This window comes from Ursus americanus, chromosome 9, assembly GCF_024610735.1.
Source record: "Ursus americanus isolate L20-20 chromosome 9, mUrsAme1.1.p, whole genome shotgun sequence".
Classification (NCBI taxonomy): Eukaryota; Metazoa; Chordata; class Mammalia; order Carnivora; family Ursidae; genus Ursus; species Ursus americanus.
The window spans coordinates 32,876,544-32,904,168 of record NC_142135.1 but is presented as its reverse complement, the minus strand read 5'-3'; the positions used below and the strand labels follow the sequence as shown (position 1 = coordinate 32,904,168).

Here is a 27,625-nt window from a genome sequence, read left to right as displayed (position 1 = left end):
ATTCTATCATACAGTTGGTTTTATTTTCTTTGAAGCTCATATTTTATTTTTGAATTATTTGGCAGAGGTAATATGTAGTATTGCAAAGGATGGACCAGCACAGGAAATGCTTATGAAACATGGAAAACTCATTTAATAATAACTCACAGTAATCAGTTAGCAGAGAGATTTGTGGATGATAATATTTAGATCCTTATGTAGTCATTTAATCTGTTCTTCAAAATTCAGAAAGTAATTACAAATCCACAGCTAGGAAAATCTGCCAGTCGATGCAAGCATTTGCTGCAGGAAGAAAATTTGTCAAGGTTAAGCTTATTTTGCCTGGTTGGGTAAGATAGGTTCTGTGGATAACAAAGAAGAGCGTCAATTTTTTTTTCCTCTAAAATTGAATGAATTTTATGTCATCATAAATCTGACCACTGTTCCCTGAAATGTTGCTGCATAAATTCATTTTTCAGATCTGGTAACTTAAAAGAGATTTGTATTCCCTAGGAAAACAATAATTTTCCTCTTTCCCTGGGCATTGGGGATTCAATCATGACCTTCCTTTGCTCATGACAACATTTAGGTAATTGTTTCCTTACCTTATGCTGGTGGCAACTATTTATATCATTGTGTGTGTGTGTGTGTGTGCATGCGTGTGTGTGTGTGTGAAGTATATGTGTCTAATTGAGCATTTAAAGGAAGGAAGAATAGTAGAGAAAAAGCACCTTGGCAAATATCCTGAACTTCAAACCAAGAACCTTAAAGTTCTAAATTTGGGTGAGTACATGATCATATAACTTGTTTCCCATCTTTCCCTCTTCCCCCACCCTCAATGTCCTTCTCTTAGATGTAGTAAAACCAGGTGAGTCAATATGCATGAAGATCTTTTAGTTCCTGAAGGCCACACATCATTTAAGGTAGAATCAGTTTTCTTTTTTTTCTGAGATGAAGTGAAAACTTAAGCAACTACATACTTTATAGGTTAAGAGAGTTGAAATAGGAATCATACATTGTTCAGGCTCTTCTTTATTATGCATAAAATCAATTATTTTATTTCTTCACCTAAGAATCTGTTTCATGTTTGTACAAGGAAAAGCATGGCAAACAGTGAAATTAGACTAACCTTAAACACATTCCCCTCCCTCTTCTCCATTCCCAGTTTTCCACTAGAGAGGCTAGAAATGCTAGTTTTCTAGAAAGAAATACTTTCTTTCTACCTCCCTATGGCTGGGGGTGGCCATGTGAATCTGTCCTGGCCAATATGGCATAAACAGAAGTCTACTGTGAGATTTCTGGGAAAGCGTTTCTTTCTTAATAAAGGGACAGATGTGGTTGGCGCTACACTTTCTTCCTCCCCCTCATCAACTTCTTTATGCCTTAAATGTGAAAGTGATGTCTGGTACTGCAGTGGCCATATTGTGACCATGGGTCTAAGGTATGAGGCTAAAGGTGATGGAACAGAAGATAGGAGGGGCCAAGGTCTTTGACAACATCATTCAGATAGGAGATACAACCTCCTGTCTCCTGTCTTCTAATTATAATGAGACAAATAAATGCTTACTGACTCGAGCCACTGTTAGTTTGATTTTCTGAATGCTTAAAACCAAGAAAAGATCCTAACTGATACAAGGTTTGGTTTGAATTTCAGTCTGAGAACCACCCCTACCCTAAAGGATGTTAATACTTTCCATTTTATCCCTTGTCTATTTTAGGTGAAATTGTTTCATCTGTATTAATCATTATAAGCTGTTTTCAATTCAGTAAATAAGCTGGACCTTTTCCAAAGGGGATAGTTTGGTGTTATGCAAACATTACCCCACTATCAAGATGTGTATGTAACACAGTTCAAGGATCATCCTTAGGGTCGTAACTTTTAACCAGTTTGGTAAATGAGGCCAGTTACAGACTGGGAAGGAGAAAATTTAAAGTTAATCTCTTTGCATCAGAGGTGCAGGTGGCTCAAATCAAGCCATTTTCTGTGCAAGTTAATGAAAGCAAACTGACTTCCATAAAGTAGAAAGCACGTCTTCTCTGTAAGTATTCTTAGTTTTTCTACCCCAATTTTGTATCTCTGGGAATCGGACATGCTCTCTTGGCAGACTCATCTGTTTTTAGTGGAAAGATGTACAGCACTTCCGAAGCACTTCTCCTTTCGACTCTCCCTGGTTCCAATTAGTCCTCCCCAGAGTGACAGATGTACTTCTGTAGTTTCTAAGCTGCCAGCTGCAATGCCGTGTATCTATCAGCATCATCACCTGACACTCTCAAGTTCCCCATGATCTCCCAGTCACTCAGATAGCCAGTCATGTTCAGGTTAATGTCACTTGCTCTGAACCAATTCTCCATCAATTATGGGAAACAAAGCTAAATAATTTACACTGCTGTTTAACAGATATCAGCTAAACTTTGAGCATGCACATTCATAAAAAGATACACATATCTTTTCCCCTGAAAGCCTTTTATGATTCTTCGGAAAATTATTTCAATTCAATCAGCTATGGATATCATCAAACATCATGGCTATAAATAATGTTGCATTCGGTTGATTCTGGCTCCAAATTTGCACGTCAGATCATTCAATAACAGTCATCAACTGCTTTTTGTTATAAATTGAGGTTAAATTCACGTAACATAAAATTAACCAGTTTAAAGTATACAATTCAATGGCATTTAGTGCATTCACAATGTTGTGCAGTTGCCACCTGTATCAAGTTCCAAACATTTTTATCACCCCAAAAGAAAAATCCCATACCCATTAAGCAGTCACTCACCATTGCCTCCCTCTAGCCTGGGGCAACCACCAACCTGCTTTTTGTTTTTAAGGATTTACCTGTTCTGGATAATTCATATAAATGGGGTCATATGTGACCTTTTGTGTCTGGCTTCTTTCATTTAGCATATTTTTGAGGTCCATCCACATCATAGCATGTATCAGTACTTTATTTCTTTTTATGGCTGAATAATATTCTATTGTATTGATCCTACTACCACATTTTGTTTATCTATTTATTAGTTGATGAACATTTGGGTTGTTTCTATCTTGGGGGTACTGGGAGTGGTGCCACTATAGAAATGTATGTACAACTATTTATTTGAGTACCTTTTTAAAATTCTGTTGGCTATGAACCTTGGAGTGGAATTGCTGGGTCAGATGGTTATTTTATGTTTAGCATTTTGAGGAAGCACCGCACTGTTTCCCTCAGCAGCTGCACCATTTTACATACCCACCAGCAATATACAGAAGTTCCAGTTTGTTCCCATCCTTACCAACACTTGTTGCTTTCCTTTGGTTTTTCCTTATGGCCATCTTAGTGGGTATAAAGTGGCATCTCATTGTGGTTTTGACTTGCATTTCCCTAATGATTAATGATGTTGAACATCTTTTCATGTGCTTGTTTGGCCATTTACATATCTTCTTTAGAGAAATGTCTTTACAAGTTCTTTGCCCATTTTTAAATTGGGTTGTTTGTCTTCCTTGTTGAGTTGTAAGAGTTCTTTATATATTCTGGGTAAAGGTTCCCTCTTGGATATGTGATTTGTAAATACTCTCTTCAGTTATGTGGGTTGTCTTTTTAGTTTTTAAATAATGTCCTTTGATGCACAAAAGTTTTTAATTTTGATGAAGTCCAGTTTATTTTTCCTTTGTTGCTTGTGTTTTTGGTGTCATATCTAAGAATCCATTGCCAAATCCAAGGTCATGAAGATTTACCGCACTGTGTTTTCTTCTAAGAGTTTTATAGCATCAAATGCTTTTGTGAAGTTAGCACAGCGTGACTGCTGGAAACAAAAGTAAAAAGAAATAAGGTTTATGTACTAACCTGCTCCAGAGGAGAGCTTATCTAAGGCTGAAGACTTTCTGTTTTCAGTACTATATAATTAGAAGTTGGTCCTGGATTCTGCTACCTAGACGTCACAGTGTCCTCTTAGCATCTAATTAACAGAGATTGTTCACTGATGAGCTAAGTGAGAAAAAGACAATTTAATAAGAAGGTCAACATAGCCTTTGGAAGACAGGCAGATGGTTCTGTGACACGATGCCAAGCTTCTTACCAACTGAAGGCTTACAGCACAAACCAATCTTTGCTGCGTTTCAAAATATTTTAGCTACCACATAAATTAATTTCACTTCTTAAGCAGCTCCATTAGTTAATACCTTTCATTGAATATCAAGGCAGAGCCTCCACCAATAAGATGTTAGACACAGCTTTGAAATGAGTAGTAGGATGCCCTCATAACGCTATCCAGAGCAGGGCCAGCCTTTGGAAAACTGGACTAGAGATTAAGTTTGTACCTATTGTACCTACTAAGGTTTCAAAGACAGTAGGACAGACTTCTGACCAGCCTAAGTCCCAAATGTGAATGGTTTTCTTGGCTAGCCTCCATAGATGTTTAGCTTTGCAGGTTGAGAAATTATTTTTCACTTATTAAGAAATTGTTCAAGTTTAGGAGGAATTTATTTCATTCTAACAACTCACAAGAGCTTATTTTATCAGTTAGGATGCCAGTTTCAGGATTTATAGAGATTATATCTGCCCAGAGGCCAACATTGGCTATTTGCTTCAACTTCTCTATCTTAGTGGTAAATCTACTGGGAGAATAAATTGTTGGTGCTGCATTTTGGTAGAAATTAAGTAAAAGTGCCTGTGATGGTTCCAGGTAGTACGGATCTTCACCTGCCCCTCTCCACTCATAGTAGGAGCATACTGATGTATAAATATTAGTTGATCTTCCCCAAAGAGGGTCTGTCTTTCAAGAGGTACACTGCTAATTTCCATGTACAGCTTTTCTCTTTGGTGGGTTGTAGCCTGGACAAAAGCAAATTTAGAGGATCCAGGAACATCCCTCTATCTACGTATCTCTACCTACAGTTCCTTCCATACTAGGGGAGATCTTGCTCTTCCATTAATCTCAAGCCCAAAGGCCAATGCCGAATTATACTTAGAGTAATTCAGGAGTTTAATTACTTAAAAATTAACCTCTGAGCCACCCCAAGTGGAAGGGAGTTAATGGTGTTTTATTTTCTTTTGCTTTTTTCTTTCAAAAAGCAAGAAGGAGCCTGAAAAAAAGTGCATTTAACACTTCCCTTCTCACACACCACACCACAGCATTACTGTGGACAGGCAATACGTATCTCAGGGTTTCTCAGAATGTGTATCACCAGGAGCACAGAGGTTAAGTTCAGCTGTTACCCAGACGGAGCGCTTTTATTTTAAAGGTTATGCATTTATGTTAATGTGTGTTAGAAAACTATCTGACTAGCTTATAAACTCATGGTGTCATAGATACCATTACTAAAGTATGAAAAATATTGTTAATTAGTTGTTTTAAAGAACACCACGAGCTGTTTTAAAGAATTACATTGAAGACTATAGGTAGTATGAGAATATAGCAAAGATGATAAAGGTAAGTAACCAAAGAGCAAAATTTGGGAAATGCTGAATTTATTTGTCTTATATTAAGTGACAGAGTTTTAGCAGCTCTTCTGCAATATGTCCTGATAGCTGATTTAATAAATCCAACTAATCACACTCCATTCCCTATCTCCTACTTTGACTCGTTATAAATGCTTACCCCTCAATTGCTTGACATTACAAAGTATCAACTTCATTTGGAAAAAAAAATGCTTACTGTGGCAAGCTCTCCGTGGATGTTTCTCCCAATTTTCCTCTTCATTCAAGCATTTAGAGTCAGCGTTTATCTGTGAATGCACCCCTTGTGATTATGCCTCATCCTGACTTCCTCTTATCAGTAAGCCAGCCTGGCCTTTCTCCTAGTCTTCCTTTCTCTTCACCCACCTCTGAGCTGTATTTCTCTTGAAACTTCCACTTAGCAATTTATTTTCCTATCTGGCACTAAATGTACATTATTTTCCTCACCCATGACATTCCTATCCACTCCTCTTCCTAGTTCTTTCTGCCTACTGCAACGCTTGGGGACAATAATGACAACAAAAATAGTTAGATGTAATTACTGGCTATTTTTATAAAATTAAGTGTAACTTGCCCCTGCTCTATTCTAGGTATATTCTAACTAAATAATTGACATTGGCCTTCTGAAGTCAAAGTGCCCTTCCGTCTGGGGAGGCTGGATAAACCTAATATCTGCTTGCTCTCCTGCCTTCCTTTTCTTAGGTTGAGGCAGACTTCCAATCCTCCTTCTGTTATGACAGCACCACAAAAATCGGAGGCATTTGGCAATATCACTGACAAGGCTACAGTTTTGCTTTTGTTTTTGTTTTTGAGAAACCCAGTGTCTTTCTTAACTGGACTAAGAGACAATGGCTCTATTTTGGACATGTTTATAAGCGAGTTAAAGTGAGTCATTCCTGCAGATGCAGTCTTATTCACTTTGCATCAGTTTTAATATAAGAAGCTAACCTTTCCTTGACCTCATCCCTAAATTTCAGAGCTATCTGCTATTTGGAACCTTAATGAATGACTGCACTGTTCCACGCAATGTTTCAGCATCTCTGCATCCAGGCCCTAGTCTATGACCTGTGACAGGGCCTTCCTGTCTCAGTCAGGTGCCCAGATGTAAAGTGATCTTCGCTAACAAGATTTTCATTGGTTAAAAGTTGTGAGTAAAAAAGGGAGCCCAGGGCACCTGGCCAGCTCAGTTAATGGAGTGTGTGACTCTTGATCTTGGGGTTGTAAGTTTGAGCCCCACACTGGGTGTAGAGATTACTTAAAAAAATAAAATCCTTAAAAATAAGTACATAAATAATAAATAAAAAAGATAACCCTTCCCCAGTGAGTGTATGGATTTAAGAATATAGTACTCCTGTCCGTATGGAGGTAAGAATAATTGAAATGTAAATGGGCTTTATGTTGTCTCAAGAGGGAAAGGATGAAGTCTGTGGGAGTACTGGAGGTTTAAATGTGAGAGAAGAAGATGAACAAAATGAAATGTAGAAGTTACTTAAAGAGTCACTTGGGAACGTTCCAGAAAAATGGGAAACTAGAGCAGGGTAGGTTGGAAGGATGCTAGTGGAGTCTAGTGGGGGGAGTACATTAGCTTTATAAAGATAAGTATCCAGAAAGGGCTTGGAAAGAGGAAGCAGCAGCTTAAAACACTTCCTGTGAACAGACCGAAGGGATCTTGAGATGAGAAATTTGATGAAGAGAGTTGGGATGGAATCCAAAGTCAACTGCTCAAGCCGTATCTGGAGGTTGCAGAGAGAAAGTGGTATTTAGCTGGGACCAAGGACAGTGCCTGGTGGCTAGAACTGAGCTTAATGACCACCTGACCTGACAGTGAATTTTGAGTAACAATCTGTTAAAATTGTGTTCAGTGAGTTAAAAATCATCAAGCTGTTTTAAGAAGCCAGACTGTATTCCTCTAACTCGGGATAATTTGTATCCTTCAATTTCCTCGCTTCAGAACAAAGCCTTGTTGAATACCCAAGTGACTGACTAACTGGGCTGAGATAACAAGACACAGAAAGGGGAAGAAACCAGAAACAAACAAACATACAAATAAATCAGACAAGGAAAAGGCCACAGTGCACCTGGTAAGTGGTGAGGGGGAAACTTACCAGTCATGGACTTCTAGGGAGATTTTCTTGGGGGCTACTATGATATATCTTTGTCCCAAGGTATAAAAAGGATTATTTAGGGGTATGAGATCTTTCTAGTACCCTTCAAATCCTGCCATGTCTAGTTCTAAGTATGAACTGAGGTGGGTCAGAATGCACTTTAAATATATAAATTTAAATATATATATTATCGAATACTTATATATTCACACTGAAATCCAATGATAGCTGAAGCATAAGTAAAATATTTTTAGATACATTTTCCTTCAGACCAAATTTTCCTTATGTCAGAAATGAAACCAAAGAAACACATGGTGAAATTTTGTATTCTCTCTTTTTTACCACAGTTGTTCTATTCTTCCCTACAGGTTCGTGTTACCATTTAGGTTTGGCAAGCAATGGTAAGTTTTTGATTGCTTCTGATTCAGATTACTTTAACATTCTTTTGTTTTGGATGTGATGAAACTCCAAACACATTTTTCTTAGAGCTCTTCCCCTCAAAGACCAGTTCTATGTTAAAATCGTTTTGTTGTTGTTGTTAGTTTTTAAAACAAAGCTGCTAATTGAATCCAGTGGTTGTCAGAGGCACAAAATTTTGATTCGGGGATGTGGAAAAAATTTGGAGGTTTACTGAAATGAAATGACTTGGTGGTAGAATCAGATATCGGGGTGAAAAAAGGAAAACAGGGCATATGACACTGTGCTATCTCAGAAATGGGAGACCAGTGTCAAGTGTCAGTAATAGATGGCACCTTGCTCAGGGACAGCTATCAACCAGATAAGACAAACCTGGGGTTACTATCCTGGCTCTTTGGTTAGTGCCCTACCCCCATGCAGGGGCAGTAAAACTCAGGTGGGCATTTGGACAAGGGGAGAAAATGATGATCTATATTGCAGGTAATAAGAAGAGAATTTCCTAAACATACACGTAGCGCTGGAAATGAAGGCAGAATTTAACATTTGCACATACGAGCCTGAGGGAGCAGGGCGTGGGTACGGGTGATGGATAGAGGCTTCTTTTTGAGAAAGGAGCAGCCATGTCAACAGCTGTCAAATCTTGGCTTCCTTCTTGGCCAATTCTCAGTCTTGATTTCACATGGCTTCCTCTCCTATCTTCCCATCATGGTGTTGACAAATGCCAGGCCTCATGTTAGGAAATTGTGGAAAGGGAGCCACACTATGGCTGATGCCTAAAACCCTTAGTTTCCAAGTCAAATTAAGTGAGAATTCGTGTCCCCCTCCTGCCACTTCTATCTTCCTTCCCAAACAAGTACATATGGGGCACATGATATTCAAGTTCTTTGTAGTTCTCTGTGACTTTTTTTTTTTTTTTTTTTTTTTTTGCATCAAGGTGTGTCTGATGTTCATCTTGAAATGTGTCCTGTCTCTGGAATGGCCCTGTTCAGACACCATATTCTCTCCACTACACATACATTAAGTACCTATTATACATACTCAGTGGATATTCATGAAGAAGAGCCTGTAAGTGGATGTGATCTCCCCTTGTGTCTGCAGTTTGCAGGGATCCTTAACACTCTCACCAGATTCTCACTTCAGCAATTCATTTAAAAATTAGTTGTATTCTGGGGGCGCCTGGCTGGCTCGGTTAGTGGGGTATGCGACTCTTGATCTTGGGGTTATGAGTTGAAGCCCTACAATAGGCATGGTGTCTACTAAAAAAAAAAAATAGTTGTATTCTTTTCTTTCCTGCTTGTATGGCATCTGGAGTTTCTTCCTCCAATGTTCTGCCACAAGTGAGCCAATGTTCTTAACCTATCTGTCCTTGGAAGTTTTTGTCTTTCCTTGGATTTTAATGTACTTTGTTGCCCAGTGATATCAGCTCTTTGATAGGTTTAAGAAAAGGTATGATTATATTGATTATCCTGCTTTTTCTCTTTTATTAGGGTGGAAACAATATTATTTCAAGCTCCCTATATCCTAGATAGAACTAGCATTGTGTTTACTTTTAATTATATTTGATTTGGGCTTATGGCAGGATAAGCGTGCAGCTATTTCTAAGAAGTAACAAATATGAGACAAAAGACATGAAAATTCAGGTGTTATCTGCAGATCTGATCATCAAAGCTGATAGAATATGATATTGTAGAGGAAAATAAACTGCAAAGAAAGAGCTGATGATGGGAGAAACAATGAAATCATTGAACTTCCTGCAAAAAAGATAATGTATCTATGTCTGTTTGATGGGAAGTGGATGGTTGAACAAAATAATTAAACTTTCTTTGTAGTCTATCATTCCAGTTTTTAAACTGATTTCCTGTGATCTGTGCCTTTCAGTTAAGCAGACCTGTTTCTAGAGAACCATCTGAGAGTTTTTCTTCTCGTCTTTCTCAACTAGTTAATATTGATACATTCTGGCTTTATCAGCAAAGAAAGTAATCACTATTTCTTTTTTCCCCCCCCCTTTGGATTCCTTTAATTATTTAAAGTGGTGCTGCTCCAAATAGCTAAAGACTAATTAAAAAAAAAAAAACACTCCACAACAAATGGTGATTCATTCATTTCCTCCACCAGAGCCACATCTTAGCCCAAGGGCTCAGGATGGCAGCAGCATGAGGTTAATTCTGGAATCACAGGCTGCTTGGTTGAAAACTGTTTCACTGATCCTTTCTTCTGAGTGGGAGCTCCCACTGATTGCACATTCAGAACGACAGATGAGAATTAGGCTCTCTATTTCGGAGGTAGGTATTTTGAGCAAAATTGAGGATGGTATAGGTAGGGTGGATTAGGTTGAAATGAACCCCAGTCTGACAAAGCCCTTAAAACACACACACACACACACACACACACACACACACACACACACACACACGATAACAAAGGCAGTATCCACCCTCAAGAACGAGGTAGTTTTTTTCCGGCAGTAGCCGCGTGGAGTGGTAATTAAAGTAATTAAGGCTGTGGACTCTGAGCTTAAATCCCGCCTGCATCAGCTATTAGTTGTGCAACCTTGAAAAGTGATTTGATCTCCCCAGGTTTTGGTTTCCTGTAATGTTATATAGGGGTTAATCGTCACAGCTAACGCTTGTCAAGTCTATGCTATGCACAGAGTATTTTTCATGTACTTATTTTTATATTCTGAGTGCACAAAATGCTTCATTTAGAACAATAAAGTACATGTACATATCTTATGTATTTTTGATATGACGAACTGGAAGAAGAGTTAGGAGAAAATATCCAAACTTCAGAACAAAATGGGATGGAAAACATAGAAAAGAGAGAAAAAGATAAATGGGACACGGTGACTAGGTTTAACACGTGTAGGGGGAGTCCCAGGAAAAGAGAGAATGGGGAGAAGCTTATTTGCCAGACATTGTTAAGCATTTTACAGATATAATACATTTAATCCTCATGAAAACGGAGGCGGACATACTGTACTTGCCACATTCACTGTCCAGTTGAGGGGTCCCAGGCACTGGTAAGTTAGGGGACTAGCCCAGGGCCACATAGCTCATAGGTGCTGGAGCTGGGATGTAAACCCAGTCTAGCTTCACAGGCCACATTCTAGACCAGTCCTATTCTGAGAACTTTGTATATATTAACTCATAAAATGTTCACCAAGGGGCACCTGGGTGGCTCAGTCCGTTAATTGTCTGCCTTCAGCTCAGCCTTCGGATTAGCAAACTATGACGTTGGTCTACTGCTAGGTAGCAAGATACATTAAATTTTTCTGTGCCCCTTCTAAACAAAGAATCAGCTGTATATGCACCGAGGAAGAAGAATATCTAAGACTTATAAATCCCCTAAATCTCCTTTGTTTATAAATCCTGCTTGCCTTGTATTTTGAGATACAATATGTATATTCTATTCCTTGACTCTTTTTGCTTTTAAAATAAATTTTTATTTCTATCAAGTAATTTTAAAAAGCAAAATAGTACTGAATTAGTAGGTGAGAGGCTAAGGTATTGTTAACAAAGACAGCTCAGGTATTAGCCATTGTATTTGATGACCCCAGCAATGCTCCATGCTTCAGATGGCTCCCAGCAATCCTTGGCGTTCTTGACTTGTAGCTAGATCACTCCAGTCCTGCCTCCATCGCACATGACTTTCTCTCTGTGTGGTCTGTGTGCCCTCTCCTAAGGACACCGATAATTGAATGTAGATCGTTAGAGCCCACCCTAATCCAGTGTGATGTCTTCTTAATTACGTCTACAAAGATCCCATTTCCAAATAAGGTCACATTCTAAGGCTCTGGGTGGACATGAATTTTTGGAGGACACCTTTTAATCAACTACAACAGGTATTGGTGCCTATGTCCTGCAACCAGGGTAGGATAGAGGGTCCATTACATTTTCTTAATTTCTTATTTTAGCCCTTCATCTTCCTTCCTAACCCCCAAGCCTAGAAACTTAGTCCAGAGCCTCTTTGGTTTGGGGTACCCATGTATCAATGGTATCTTGACAAAAGCGTTTGGGTACATAGTTGGGTAGAGGATAGTGTGGGTGGATATGGAGTCACAGATTTTATGAGGTTGAGAAAGGAACCTAGCGAGTTTAATTATTTTCTGTCTAGATTTTTCAATCAATCCTTCTTTCAGTCCCAAACCTCACCTCTGTGATTTGCTTTATCTTGGGCCTTCAAGTTGAAGCCTTTCAAATGGTTTTAGGGTTAATTGTGCTTCATTGTCTTTAATATCCACCCCCCAACTTCACCCCCAGCAAGCACTTTATGTTTTGACCTAATCTACTCTGCTAAATCTGTTGCCACTTCTCCACACTTCACCATGGGTAGGCAGATGTTAAGAGACGAGAAAAGTTGAGTTTCATATAGACTCATGAGAAAAACATGAGATATTATGTCTGAAAGCATACTAGGCATAGTAATTGTCATATAGTAAGAATTTGAAAGATATTACTTGAATCTGAATTTCTGGTATCTTTTACAGAGCAAATAATTATGCCCTAATTTTTCTGTAAATCTAGATGTTCACATGTTGAATTGGCATCAAGCAAGTTAATATTTAAAAATCCCCCTCTTCCACTTAGAAATATTCTCGTATGAAAAAATGATGTTTTAATATGTTTTAAGGAATCTTCATTTTTGAATAATAGGGCCAAATAAATTTTACATTAATTTCTTTTCAAAAAATGCTTGTTTTTTGTTGTTTAAATATATACATATTTTTAATTGAAGTATAATTAACAAAATGTTATATTAATCTCAGGTGTATAATATAATGATTCCACAATTCTGTACATTACTCTGTGCTCAGAACAATGAGTGTATTCTCAATCCCTTTTATGTTACCCATCCCCCCCCCAACCTCCCCTCTGGCAACCACCAGTTTGTTCTCTGTGTTGAAGTCTGGTTTTTTTTTTGTTTTTCCTTAGTATGTTCATTTGTTTTGTTTATTAAATTCTACATGGGGCACCTGAGTGGCTCAGTCAGTTAAGCATCTGACTCTTGATTTTGGCTCAGGTCATGATCTCAGGGTTGTGAGATTGAACCCCGTGTGGAGCTCCTCGCTCGGTGTGGAGTCTGCTTGGGATTCTCTCTCTCCCTCTGCCCCTCCCCCCACTCATGGGCACGCTCTCCCTCACTAAATAAATAAATAAAATCTTAAAAAAAAGATTTAAAAAATTCTACAAATGAATGGAATCATATGGTGTTTTCTTTCTCTGACTTATTTCACTTAGCATTATATGCTCTAGGTCCATCCATGTCGTTGCAAAGGGCAAGATCTCATTCTTTTTTACGGCTGAGTAATATATTCCATTATATATGTTTATATCTATCTATCTATCTATTTATCTATCTATCTATCTATCTATCTATCTATCTATCTATCTATCTTAGATAGATAGATATCTCACTTCTTCTTTATCCATTCATCTGTTGATGGACACTTGGGACTTGGGTTGCTTCCATATCTTGACTATTATAAATAATGTTGCAGTAAGTATAGAGGTGCATTTATCTGTTCAAATTAGTGTTTTTGTTTTCTTTGGGTAAATACCCAGTGATGAAATTACTGGATCATATATTATTTCCATTTTTAATTTTTTGAGGAACCTCCATACTGTCTTCCACAGTGGTTGCACCAGTTTGCTTCCCACCAACAGTGCATGAGGGTTCCTTTCTTCCCCCACACCTTTACCAACCCTTGTTTTTTCTTGTGTTTTTTATTTTAGCCATTCTGACAGGTATGAGGTGATATCTCATTGTGTTTTTTATAAGTTTTATTTATTTAACTAATCTCTACATGCCACATGGGACCCAAATTCATGACCCTGAGATCAAGAATCATACTCCTCTTGGGGAGCCTGGGTGGCACAGCGGTTAAGCGTCTGCCTTCAGCTCAGGGCGTGATCCCGGCGTTATGGGATCGAGCCCCACATCAGGCTCTTCCGCTATGAGCCTGCTTCTTCCTCTCCCACTCCCCCTGCTTGTGTTCCCTCTCTCACTGGCTGTTTCTATCTCTGTCAAATAAATAAATAAAATCTTAAAAAAAAAAAAAAGAATCATACTCCTCTTATCAGCCAGCTAGGCACCCCTCATTGTTGTTTTGCTATGCATTTCCCTGATGATTAGTGGTGTTGAGTATCTTTTCATGTGTCTGTTGGCCATCTCTATGTCTTCTTTAGAGAAGTACCTGTTCATGTCTTCTACCCATTTTTTAATTGGATTATTTGGGGGTTTTTTGGTGTTGACTTGGTTATAAGTTCTTTATGTATTTTGGATACTAATCCCTTGTTGGATATACCACTTGCAAATATCTTCTCCCATTCAGTAGTTGTCTTTAGTTTAGTCGATTGTTTCCTTTGCTGTGCAGAAACTTTTATTTTGATGTAGTACCAATAGTTTATTTTTGCTTTTGTTTCCCTTGCTTCAGCAGACATATCTAGAAAAATGTTGCTATGACCAATGTCAAAGAAACTACTTCCTATGTTTTCTTCTAGGACTTCTATGGTTTCAGGTTTCACATTTAGGTCTTTAATCCATTTCGAGTTTAATTTGGTGTGTGGTGTAAAAAAGTGGTCCCGTTTTGTTTTTTTTTCATTGTTGCCCAATATTATCAACGCCATTTGTCGAGGAGATTGTCCTTTTCCCATTGCATATTTTTGTCTCTTTTGTCATAGATTAATTGACTGTATAGTTCTGAGTTTATTTCTGGGTTCTCTGTTCTGTCTCTTGATTTGTATGTCTGTTTTTGTGCCAGTACCATACTGTTTGATTACTACAGCTTTGTAGTATATCTTGAAATCTGGGATTATGGTATGACCATCATTGTTCTTCTTTCTCAAGATTGCTTTGACTATTCAGGGTCTTCTGTGTTCTATACAAATTTTAGGATTGTTTGTTTTAGTTCTGTGAAAAATGCTGTTGGTATTTTGGTAGGGATTGCTTTAAATCTGTAGATTGCTTTGGGTAGTATGGACATTTTAACAATATTGGTTTTCCCAATCCATGAGCATGGAATATCTTTCCATTTGTGTTGTCTTCAATTTCTTTCACCAGCGTGTTATAGTTTTCAGAGTACAGGTCTTTCACCTCTTTGGTTAAATTTATTCCTAAGATAAATGCTTATTTTTCATGAGACCTTTGATAAATACAGTGATTTGGAAACATATGTCACCTGGAAATTTTTATATGCAAATATAGCATTAAAAAATTGTTCAGTATATTTAAGATTCATAAGGAATCAACACACTCATATTTCTAATTAATATGGTTACATAGAGTATGCTAATATTTTGAGTACAATAACATTTTAATTAAAATTTTATTGTAAAATGAATTAATTAAAATCTGAGAAGATATTGTTTAAGAAAGAAATATACTAATAACAATTAGTGTAGTCATTTGAAATATTTTCATTAAACTCTCAGCTTTACTTATAATAATGCATTGGTATGTTATTTATTTATTTTTTAAAAAGATTTTATTTATTTATTTGACAGAGAGAGAGAGAGCATGAGCAGGGGGAACGGCAGAGGGAGAGGGAAAAGCAAGCTCCCTGCTGAATGCGGAGCCTGACATGGGGCTCCATCCCAGGACCCTTGGATCATGACCTGAGCCAAAGGCAGACGCTTAACTGACTGAGCCTCCCAGACGCCCGGTTTTAAGATTTCTATTTACAATCTTTCTTTAAAGAAAAGTTTTAGAGGAAATATTTGACTTTTCAAGTATAATTCATTTCACTTTCACTCCCTTGCTCTGCTTAAGCCAGATAATACTCTTATTCAACCAAATGTTATAAATTTCTCTCAAAGTTGAGCTTTTATGGGTTCATTAATCTTATATATTGAGGTTTCAAGTTTCACATGACAGCAGCAAGAATGAACTTCAACAGTTGTAGAGGAACTGCTTCCACAAGAATGTATAAAAAGGATATTCATTGTAGCACTGTTTGTAATAGCAAGAAAACTGGAAATAACTCCATTCCCTATCAATAGGGGCTTGGTTAAATAAACTATGGTGCTCTGATATAAATGGAAAACTAAGCAAAACATTAAGATGTAAATCTGCAATACTCATATGGAAAGGGTTCTTAGATATATTTTAAAATAAAAATTCAAATTGGCAGAAGAGTATTATATTATCCCATTTGCCTTAGTTACATATTGCATATGCATAGCAAATTCATGCATGATTTTGCAAGAAACTTAATGATGGTAACCTCTATAGCGTGTCTGGCCTTTTCTTTTTTTCCATATTTTTTGAGATTATGTATATAATTATTTTATTTATTTATTTATTTATTCCTGGTGCTAATTTTTTTTAACTGTACAACTGACTATTATATACACTCTAACACTAATGTGATCACTTCTTTATCCCCACCTCCATTAACCATTAACACCCTGAAGCATAACTAATGCGTTCTTTTTAGAGCAAATATTGAAAATAGCACCATGGCTCATCTTCTAGTGTGGCCCCAGATAAAGTCTGTAAACTTAAAGCCTAACTTGTTCAATTTTGGTTTTAGTACTAATAAATCTCAACTGGGTTAGCTGCTGGAAAAAAGAGGAAAAGTTTTGAAAAAGTCTTTTTTTTTTTTTTTTTTGCTATGAGTATAGTTTATTTTTAAAAAAACTACTTAATACAAATTGTAAAAACTTACACCACACAAATACCTCATAAACTTCTAAATTATCTTCAAATTTAAATTTCACTTTTTCTGAGTCAAACCACTAAGAATAAACAAAGGCTCAGCTCATTTTATACACTATTGGAGGAAAAAAAGCAGTTAAAAACATGGTTCATGTCCTCAGCTTACAATCTTCCTAGTAAAGCATTAAAAAAAAGTTCTTCTCTGCACTAAATCTAAGGACAGAATAACTTCAGAAATAGGGGGCATCCGTGTTGTAGGCGCTAGAGTAACTAGAAAAGGCCTCAGTCAGGCAGCAGGACTTGAACTCAACTTTGGAAACGAGACAGTTCAGAGGAGAGGGAAGGAGAAAGGTCATTTTGGCAACATACTGGCTCTTCTACAGGCACTGAAGCAAGAATGTGCTTGGCATTGTAGGGAAGTGCCCAGATAGAGGTCCCTGTCTAAAATGAGAGTATGTGTTAGGAAATAAATTTTATACAAATAGGGTGGAGTTGGCTTGTGGTGGGCTGTCATTTCTCCGAAATGAGAAGCTTTTTCTCACAAGAAATTGTGAGAAGCTTGACCTTGATACTCCAGGCAATGTAGATTTTTTAAAAAGCTTTCTTTCTTTACGGGGGGAGGGGCAGAGGGAGGAGAGAGTCTTTTAAGGCGACTCTGCGCTGGGCGCACAGCCCAACTGGGGCTCATTTCAACCGGGAGACCCTGAGATCATGACTCTTCGACCTGAGCTGAAAGCAAGAGTCGAACACTTAACAGACTGCACCACCCAGGTGCCCCAGCAATGTAAATTCTTGAGACGATAAGTAGGGATGTGATGAAAATAATTATTAGACATATTAACGTGGGGGTGCCTGGGTGGCTCAGATGGTTGGGTGTCTGCCTTCAGCTCAGGTCATGATCCCAGCGTTCTGGGATCCTGGCTCCGTGGGGAGTCTGCATCTCCCTCTCCCCCTGCTCATGCTGTCTCTGTATCTCTTTGTCTTAAATAAATAAATAAATAAAATCCTTTAAAAAAAAAGAAATATTAATTTGATAGCCCTATACGAGATACACTGAAGTAGGCTGAACTGTACTGGGGCAATGGCAGTAGAGAAGAAAAAAGGTGAAAGTAGAGAAAATGATTAAAAATAGAAGGATTTAGCAATGGCGCAGATATAGCGGATGCACTATGGTAAAGAGTCAAAAGTAGCTCTAATTTTCTCTATCCTACAAGCCTAGAAGAACTGATAAAAATGCTCCAGGCAACACTGTTAATTGGTTGATGGAAGCTAATGAGAACCATATTTCTCCACTCTTTATGTATCTCCTGGATATAATCTCTTCCCTTCAAATTCAGGAACATTCTATATACATTAAGATGTTTTCCCCAACCATTTCTTCTGGCATTTTTTTCCTCCATTGTATTTGTAAAGACCCAACCCGCAATTCCCCTTGATTTCAGCGCTATTTATCTTTTATTTTTAAATCTGATAAGCTTTCCTCTAACTTAATCTTCATATCTTCTTTTTTCTTATTTCTCAGTATTATTTCAACTCCATTAAATCTCATGCTCCCAATTATCTGAATACTTGAAGTCATTAGGGAGTTATCTTTGTACCAGCCCAACATAGCAACATGTAGAGTAGAAGGTAATCATCAGGTACCATGAAGATCTATAATTAAATTAATGACGATGGTAACAGTCAAAGATATCCCCACATTTTCAGTCTTGTTTTTGCTGAGATTTTCCTATTTTTGCTACCTCCTTCTCTTAGGGAAACTACATGAGTTGACATGCTTAAGAATGATCTTATAAACCTTGTAAAAATATTATATGCTATGTGACATGCAATGCCCTTTTCTTAATAATGGCTAAAACATAAAATTTTCCAAAGTTCAGTCAGTGAAAATACTGGAAGGAAAATCTCTAGAAGGAAAAGCCAAGTAAATGACCTTAATTCTTTCACCTCCGTTTTCATCTCCCTTTGGGAAGATTTGTGCTGTCCTACTTTGAATTATGCTGGGTACCAAACTCTAGCCAAATGTGAACAACATATTCTTCCTCGCTTCTCCTTAGGACAGAAGAAATAGGTGGTCATTTTGAAAACTTCACCAAATAGTAAGATAGAGTAAAAAATTAAAGAACATGGCAAAATAAAAACAAGCAGGCATAAAAGATGTCAGTTTTGATTATGAAATAATTAGAACCATACAGCGTTCTTAAAGGATTAGATCCACTTTGCAAACATGGTTTCCTTCCCTCTCATCTTCCTTCCTCTCTATGACCCCGGCCATCTCATTTACCATCACAGAAGAGCTGTTTTCCGGACATACTGACTCATTCTTGGATCAAAGTTTAGGAGCCTGGTTTAAACATCTCAGACTAACTGAGGTCTTCTCATGAAGTTCAGGTTTCTTTCTTTTTTTGTTTTTTTCTTTTTTTTTTTTTTCAAGATTTTATTTATTTATTCAACAGAGATAGAGACAGCCAGCGAGAGAGAGCCAGCGAGAGAGGGAACACAAGCAGGGGGAGTGGGAGAGGAAGAAGCAGGCTCATAACGGAAGAGCCTGATGTGGGGCTTGATCCCACAACGCCGGGATCATGCCCTGAGCCGAAGGCAGACACTTAACCGCTATGCCACCCAGGCGCCCCGAAGTTCAGGTTTCTAACCTGAGGTATATACCTTATCTATCCATTGGATAGATTATTGGAATTATTATAATTCACACCATGAGTTACCTAAACCTTTCTGGCTGAGGTTAACAGATTGTGCTAATTTCTCGAGCATCTGTGAGGAAGTGATTTAAAAGGTTACCATCATCGTCATCATTCTCATCCTAATCATCACAAAATGACCTTAATCGTATCACTGTATTACATACACAGTAACAACAGAGTAGTCATCTCATAGGAACAGAGGGAATGAAGATGGAAAAAAGATGAGCAATCCTGAAGGAAAAAATTATGACCTCCTACACTCTGTTAGAAAAGCGTTTAGTCATTTTTTTCTTTTTTTCCTAAAAAAAAGGACATGTAAATTAAAAGATAAATTAAAACTAAAGTGAAGGTGAGCTAGAATTTGGAAACGTGAAGTAATGTTTCATCAATTCACCTAACCAGATATATTAAATTTTTTTCAATACTTATGTTAACAAAAGGAAAAAAATTTCCTCATTTTAAATAAAGAAAATCATATTGTTATGCTTACATGGTTTTCTTTCAAGTGTCAAGATTTTAGAGTCAAAACATTGCCTATCAGTTGTTGGCTCATTAGCAGGGCTTATTGGTTTTAAATTAAATTCAGTAAATACTCAGTGAGATAATAGGCACTATGTTAGAGGGTAGGTGAATAATAAGAAGAAAGCATTTCACATGCCTTCAGGAGTCCATAGGCCAGTGGGAAAGACAGAACAATTATTAGAACCATTACCTAGGAATACATTTTTTAAAGTTTGAGAATGAAAACTAATTATTTGCATACTTATTATTGAATCTGTTTTTAGAAATGAGTTTGTTCCTGAAAAATTCTTCCCTCTATACTTTGTTATGTTGCTCCGGTGAGTTGAACTTTACAGAATCTTCACTTCATTTAGCATTATTATGGAGTACATTTAATGGAGAGAAAAAGCATTAGGTGAATGCTAATGATCTCAGTGTATAAATAAAAGATTGCATCATAATTAGACAGCTGGATTTGCCGTCTTCTTTTGAAGTGCAATGATTCAAGAAGAATTTTTCTTAACATTTCAGATCAGTCATATTTAAGTTCAAAATTAAAATGCCAGCCAGCAGCCAATCTACGAGCAACAGTTGCATTATGAAGCCTTTATTATTAGAGACATATTAGATACCCAAAATTCAAGTCATAACAGTGCAGTAAGATACATAATGTGTAGTTTCCTTTAGTAAAATATTTTGTATCGAAATAGCAAAATATTTTTATACAAAGTAGTGGGTCTGTCATCACTTGCACTTGCAAAGGATGGAAACTGTCAATAAGTCCTGTTTGCAAGAGCATCTCAGGTTCTAATAGTCAGGGAAGTAATAACAAGGTCAAAAGAGCAGTTATGAAATAAATGAATATGTTTTCCCAGATGCCACTTAAGGGAGAACACTTTGCAAGATCCAAAGGAAATAAGAAACTTAAATTGAGATTGTCAAGGCTGAGCAAGCCACTGGTGGAGGCATAAATATACTCATCAAACACAGCTATTTATTATAAAATCATGTTGGGGGGGTGCCTGGGTGGTGCAATTTGTTTTGGCTCAGGTCGTGATCTCAGGGTTGTGAGATCAAGCCCCAGGTCAAGCTCCTTGCTCAGCCCTGAGTCTGCTTAAGACTTCCTCTCCCTTTCCCCTGCCCCTCCTCCACCCCCCACCCTCTCCACCCTGCTCCTGTGCATTCTCTCTCTCTAAAATAAATAAATAAATCTTAAAAAAAAAAGAGAGATAAAATCATGTTGGCTTCAAACTCATTCTGAAAGCAGAAATGGGATTCTGTGGGCTCCTGTTTTAGGGAGTGAAATTGAGTTTTTTTTTTTTTTTTAACCCAGAGATCCATTGCTTGTTTCTCTTCCCAAAGGGCAGTTCTGAGAGCTGTGATACTCTTTTCCACCCACGCCACTTCTTTTAACCACCTAATTCCATTTTCTAAATAGATAGCACTGTATCCACCGTAAAACTATTTTATCCTTCATTGAGTGCTGTTTTCAGCTCAGTGCTGAATAGAAATATAATGTCCCTGACTTCAAGGAACTTATACTCTACTTAAGGAGGCAAGAGATATATGGATAAAAGATACAGTATAGGGCAAGAAGGCAGTGTTTATAGAAACTGACATTGTCAAAGAGATGGTCTTTAATTGGACCATAGGGATGGTGGAATGGATATTCTTTACCTACTTTCATTACCTACTTTGCCATTACTAACAGCATGTAGACTTTAACTTGGATGATATCCTCTACTATAAACTCAAGTACTTTGAAGGAAGCTTATCCCCCCTCAAGCTTCAGGAGGAGTTGTGGTTTAATCCAATCATTAGCACACTCCATTTCCCCTGGTCACATCATTGTTCAGTTGGGGCTGTGGGTAGGGGATGGGGAGAGGAGGATATGACCCAATCAGGGTGAGTTTTAGGAATCTTGTTTGGAATGCGGGGAAGAAACTCTCTTCCTCCAACAACAGGGTGAAGCTTGAAACCATTCTAGCCATTTTTCCAGATGTCAATCAGCTTGAGGGCCAAGGAAATATATGGAGGAAGGCACTGGCAAAGAACTGCAAAGAAACAGAGGTAGAGCCACTGGACCAAGCCAATCTGAAACCTGTTTTACCACTAGAACAATAGATTTCCTTATTATTTAACCTAGTCTAAATTGGTCTTTTGTTTCATGTAGCTGAAAGCCTTCCGATTTAGATGGCTACGTTGCAGATAAGTAAAGAGGCTGGTGTGTTCTGGGCATAACTGATACTGAAGACGTGCAAATAAGTCAGAAACCGCTTGAAGACCGAGAATAGACTAGTATGTTTGGGTGGAGGGTCTATAGAATATAATTGTCAGGACAAGTGTAAGGAAAAAGTGGTTTGGAGGCAGATGTGGAAAAATTTAAAACTCAGGCTGTGGATTTTGGACTTGTTTGGTAGGCAGGATCAATTAATGAGTTTTGATTGGGAAATGTCAGAATAACATTTATTGAGCACTTACAATGTGCCAGGCTTTATACATATAGTACCTCATTTAATTATTGAAATCTTTAATGAGGTGCTATCTCTTTTCCTGTTTGACAGATGAGGAACATACTTAGTAACATGGTTGGTAACTGGCAGAGCTGAGATTAGAATGCTTGCATTCTGACATTAGGGCTGATACCCTTAACTATTGCTTTAGTGTGCCTCCTTCATGTAATAATAAAAGTGATGCTTTTTAAACTTAATTTATTTGACAGAGAGAGAGAGTACAAGAAGGGGGAGCCGCAGAGGCAGAGGGAGAAGTAGGCTCCCTGCTGAGCAGGGAACCTGATGCAGGGCTCCATCCCAGGACCCTAAGATCATGACTTGAGCTGAAGGCAGTCGCTTAATTGACTGAGCCACCCAGGCGCCCAAAAGTCATGCTTTTAAAAGGTTAATCTGCTAGTGGTGTGTGGAATGATTTGGAGGGAAGAGTAGAAGCGAGTGAAACAAGGGAAAATAGTTTGGTACAAAGTTTTAGAACTGAAGAGAACACAGTGATTCTCTTGTCCCGTTCTACTCATTTAATAGAGGAATTTAGGGTTCAGAGATGGAGACACCTAAGATGACATAACTAATTAGTGGTAAACTGACTCAAAGTCCAGTGATTTTTCTTCCACGACATGCCTAGGATACTGCAGTTATTTGAGTGGGATGTGATAATAACCTAAGTTAGAGTGGTGGTAGTGAGAAGACTTTAAGGGATATCTCTGAGATATAAAGAAATAATAGTATGTATGGGCTGATTAGATGTAAGCAAAACATAAGGAATAATTACAGATATTTTTGACATTTCTGCTCCAGAAGATCTGGGGGGAAATGATGACTCCAGTGATAGAAAACTGGAAGTCAGAAAGGAACTTTATTTAAAATATTTTGTTGAGGAAAGGGGTAGTGGATAAATTCTGTTTTAGGCATATTAATGCTATACAGACAGCTGAGTATGAAGGACTGAAATTAGAAATACAATTTTATTCATTTATTTATTTAATTAAGATTTTATTTGACGGAGAGAGAGAGAGAGCACACGCACAAATACAGCAGCAGGCAGAGGGAGAAGCAGGATCCCAGCTGAGCAGAGAGCCCAACTTGGGGGCTCCTGGGATCATGACCTGAGCCAAAGGCAGATCTTAACTGACTGAGCCACCCAGGTGCCCCAGGAGATACAATTTTATTTACTTTTTTTTTCTTTTTTTTAAGTAATCTCTACACCTAACATGGAGTTTGAACTCACAACCCAGAGATCAAGAATTGCATGCTCTACCAACTGAGCCAGCCAGGTGCCCCGGAGTTACAATTTTAGATATTAGTTTTGTTGAGGTAGTTGTTGAAACCACAATTTTTTCATTAAACATAAAGTAAGAGTAAAACAGGGACTCCTGGGTGGCTCAGTCGGTTAAACGGCTGCCTTCAGCTCAGGTCATGATCCTAGGGTCCTGGGATCAAGGCCCACATCGGGCTCCCTGCTCAGTGGGGAGCCTGCTTCTCCCTCTGTCTGCCACTCCCGCTGCTTGTGCTCTCTCTCTTGCTCTGGCAAATAAATAAATAAAATCTTTTTTTTTTTTTAAGATTTTATTTATTTATTTGACAGAGAGAGAGACAGCTAGCGAGAGAGGGAACACAAGCAGGGGGAGTGGGAGAGGAAGAAGCAGGCTCCCAGCGGAGGAGCCTGATGTGGGGCTCGATCCCAGAGCACCGGGATCACGCCCTGAGCCGAAGGCAGATGCTTAACGACTGAGCCACCCAGGCACCCCAATAAATAAAATCTTAAAAAAAAAAGTAAGAGTAAAACAAAGTGAGGGCATTATTATTATTTTTTTAGTCTCCTGCATCATCTGGGGTCATTTCGGTTACTTAAAAAAACTTTAGGGGAATAAACTTCCAGTTACTTTGAAAAAAGTTTTGTGATGCTTCTGTTGGATTTGGATAAAAATCCTCCAATCAGTGGTGGAGAGAAGAGAAGCAAAAACATGCTTAAGGTTGTACTTTATCATGGGCATCAACTCCATACACATTTGTATATTAGAAACACTATAAGGGAATTAATTCCTGTGTGTATATTTTTTAACAGTGGGGTGGCCAAAGTCCTTCTTTTTCACTTTTGGTACTGTTTCCATTTTATCAAAGATTCTCATCTTTTTAGGGTAAAATCTGGACATATCCCAGTCAACCTTATAACATCAATTCTTTTTGAGTCTACTTCTCTCACTTTTTGGGGCTGCACTAACAAAGTAAACTTTGCCACCTTCATGGCACCATTTTCTTCCTTATGCTCTCTCTAATGTGATTTTCATCTGTGAATCTGAAACATCATTTGCTCACTTTCACGTTTCAGTTTTTTTTTTTTTTTAAGATTCTATTTATCTGACACAGAGAGAGACAGCGAGAGTGGGAACACAAGCAGGGCGGGTGGGAGAGGGAGAAGCAGGCTTCCGGCTGAGCAGGGAGCCCGAAGCAGGGCTCGATCCCAGGACCCCGGGATCACGACCCGAGCAGAAGGCAGACACCTAACAACTGAGCCACCGAGGCACCCCCAGTGTATTTTCTTATCATGAAAAAATCACTCGAAATGTAAAGACTTAAAAACGAAGTTGATATAAATGAAAACTAAAGAACAATCAACATTCTTATTCTGCTGACATAGTTATTTATCTAGTACCTATTTCATTCTTCCCCCATTAAGTGGCAACCGTGTGGTTTGGGTGGGCCAAGTCTATCAGGTAATCTAATTCTCTTGCTACAGCGATGGGTTCAGGTTAGTCAGATCTAAGTCATCAGAGCGTGGCCTGCCAAGGGCCCCAGGGATGAATGAGAAGTGCTCCAATCCGCGCACCATTTAGAACATAGGTTGAAATAGGCTTGAATGGATATGGGAGCAGATTAGCTCAGATGTGGAAGGGCGCTGTTTTTGTCAGCCAGATTATGTCAGTGAAAGGAATCATTGTTATAGTGAATATCATGGACATCAAGAATGAAATGGAGTCCCTGATAAAACATAACTAGACTGCTGGTTCAACCAATTCTGAAACCTTATCTACTTCTGATTTTCTAGTTAAATGAGACAATAAATGTCCTCATTGTTTGTCAGTTTGTGTCGAATTTTCCTTTATACGTCACTGAAGGCATCCTGAAGTAAAGCATTCTTTCTTTATTGGTAAGTTGTCTGTTGCTATGGGGAAGAGCCCTGGAATAGACTCTATCTTTAAACATTTATACTTAGTTTTTCCTTCCTGACCGAACTACTCATGGCAGGGGTGCCTGGGTGGCTCAGTCAGTTAAGTGTCTAACTCCTGGTTTTGGATCAGGTCATGATCTCAGGGTTGTGAGATAGGGCCTCCCATGGGGTTCCACACTCAGCAGAGTCTGCTTGAAATTCTTTCTCTCCCTCTCTCTTTGCCCCCTTCCCCTGCTCATGCTCTCCTTCTCTCGCTCTCAAATAAATAAATAAATCTTTCAACTACTCATAGCAATTGCATGAGGCTTTACAATGAAGCCTTATTTATCCATTGCTTACGTATGGGGAATGTGTCTGTTACCATTCTCAGGCACTTACAAATGAGCTCATTTTCTCAAGGGTGTTATGATCTTGAGATGTCTTCTGGGATTTCCAAACCCTGGTGTTTCTCAAAGGAAAATGATGTTGTTAAGCCTGCCAAGATTTCCTCACCTTCAGTGTGGTTTTCAAATGTTACCATTTCTTAATTTCTTGACTGTTGGGTAAAAAAAACATTAAAAATATCTTACAAAATGATATATTTTAAAAGAAATAAAAAAAAATAAAGACACTGGGATGCTTTTTATGTTGAGTCCCGCAATACAGATGCTGAACTGATTCTTCATCATGCTGTGGAATAGAAATTTCTTCTAAGATGAAAATGTTCTGTACTGGTACTCTGCAAAATGTAGCCACTAGCCACATATAGCTATTGAGTGCTTGAAATGTGACTAGTATAACTGAAGAACTGAATTTCTAATGTCATTTAATTTTAATTAAGATAATAATAAATTGATTTAAATTTAAATAGCCACATGTGGATAGTGTGGCTATGGCTACCATATTGGACAACATAGTTCTAGATCAATCTGAGACTATTATTGGGTTAAATAGAACAATGGCCAAAGATGGCTATAGCCAAACAAGTGTATTTTTATGGTCTTTTTTTTTTTGTTTTTGGGATGTAGTTCATCACTGATTTCATGAGATTTTATACCTTTAAATCAAATTAAGTGAGACTATTGGATTCTTGTGTGGACTTCTCTCTCTCCCTCACCTGTCACAGCTGATTAGTCATCAAGTCCTATTCATCCTCCATCTTAAAAATTAAAGACACCCCCTCCTTTCCATCTCCATTACCATGGTGACCATCATTATCTCAATAGGTTCTTCATTTTTCTGTTTACCACCACTCTTGCTTCTGTCCATTTCACTTCCTACCTGTTCATAGATTAACCTTTCCTAAAAACAATCTTACCACATCACTTTTCTACTTTAGACTACACTTCACACTCAAAATGTGGTCCATGGATCAGCGGTATACGAGGCATCACTTGGAGCTCAACAGAAATGTAGACTCTCAGGCTCTATCCAAAACTAAGTGAATCAGAATCTGTATTTTAATGAAATGTGTAAAGGTGATTTTTATGCAGATTCAAGTTGGGGAAGCATTGTTGCAGGATGAAGTCCAGCTCCTTACCATATCTCGGAGGTGCCGTTTCCAGCCTCATTTGCAGCAATCACCCCTTCCCAACCTCTTGAAACCCACCCTCCAAGTCATACAAAATAATTTGCAAGTCCATGTATTCATCTTTGTTTTTCTGCCTAAATAACCTTTCTTTCAAAACTGATTTGAAAATTTTCTATAGTTTCAGGGTGCCTGGGTGGCTCAGTCAGTTAAGCGTCTACCTTCAGCTCAGGTCATGATCTCATGGTCCTGGGATCTAGTCCCGCTCCTTAGGCTCTCTGATCAGCAGGGAGTCTGCTTCTCCCTCTCCTTCTGCCCCTTTCTCCACTCGTGCTTTCTCTCTCTCTCTGTCTCCCAAATAAATAAATAAATAAATAAATAAATAAATAAATAAAATCTTAAAAAAACCCCAAACCCTGAAAATTTTCTATGGTTTCTCATAAAAGGTAGGTGTATCCTCTCTTTGTACTCCCACAGAATTATTTAGATACCTCTCTTACAGCATATCCCACAGTGGATTTTAAGTGTTTGTGCCTCATGCTAGACTGTGAAGTTTTTGAGGTAGACAGCTATGTTGTTCTCAATAGTTCCTGATACATGCACTTGCTGTTTGAGTGATATGTTTCAGAAGTCTTAGATAAGGGTAGT

The 27,625-nt window shown here is 38.1% G+C and overlaps 1 long non-coding RNA gene across 1 annotated transcript; it reads left to right on the top strand.

Moving 5' to 3' along the window:
* Nucleotides 1-3,424: 3,424 nt before the first annotated feature.
* On the top strand, nt 3,425-13,072 carry LOC123797811 (uncharacterized). The gene is made up of 3 exons (XR_015725779.1): nt 3,425-7,495; nt 7,888-7,920; nt 8,871-13,072. It is a non-coding gene; the product is annotated as an uncharacterized LOC123797811 (long non-coding RNA).
* The last annotated feature ends 14,553 nt before the right edge of the window (nt 13,073-27,625 follow it).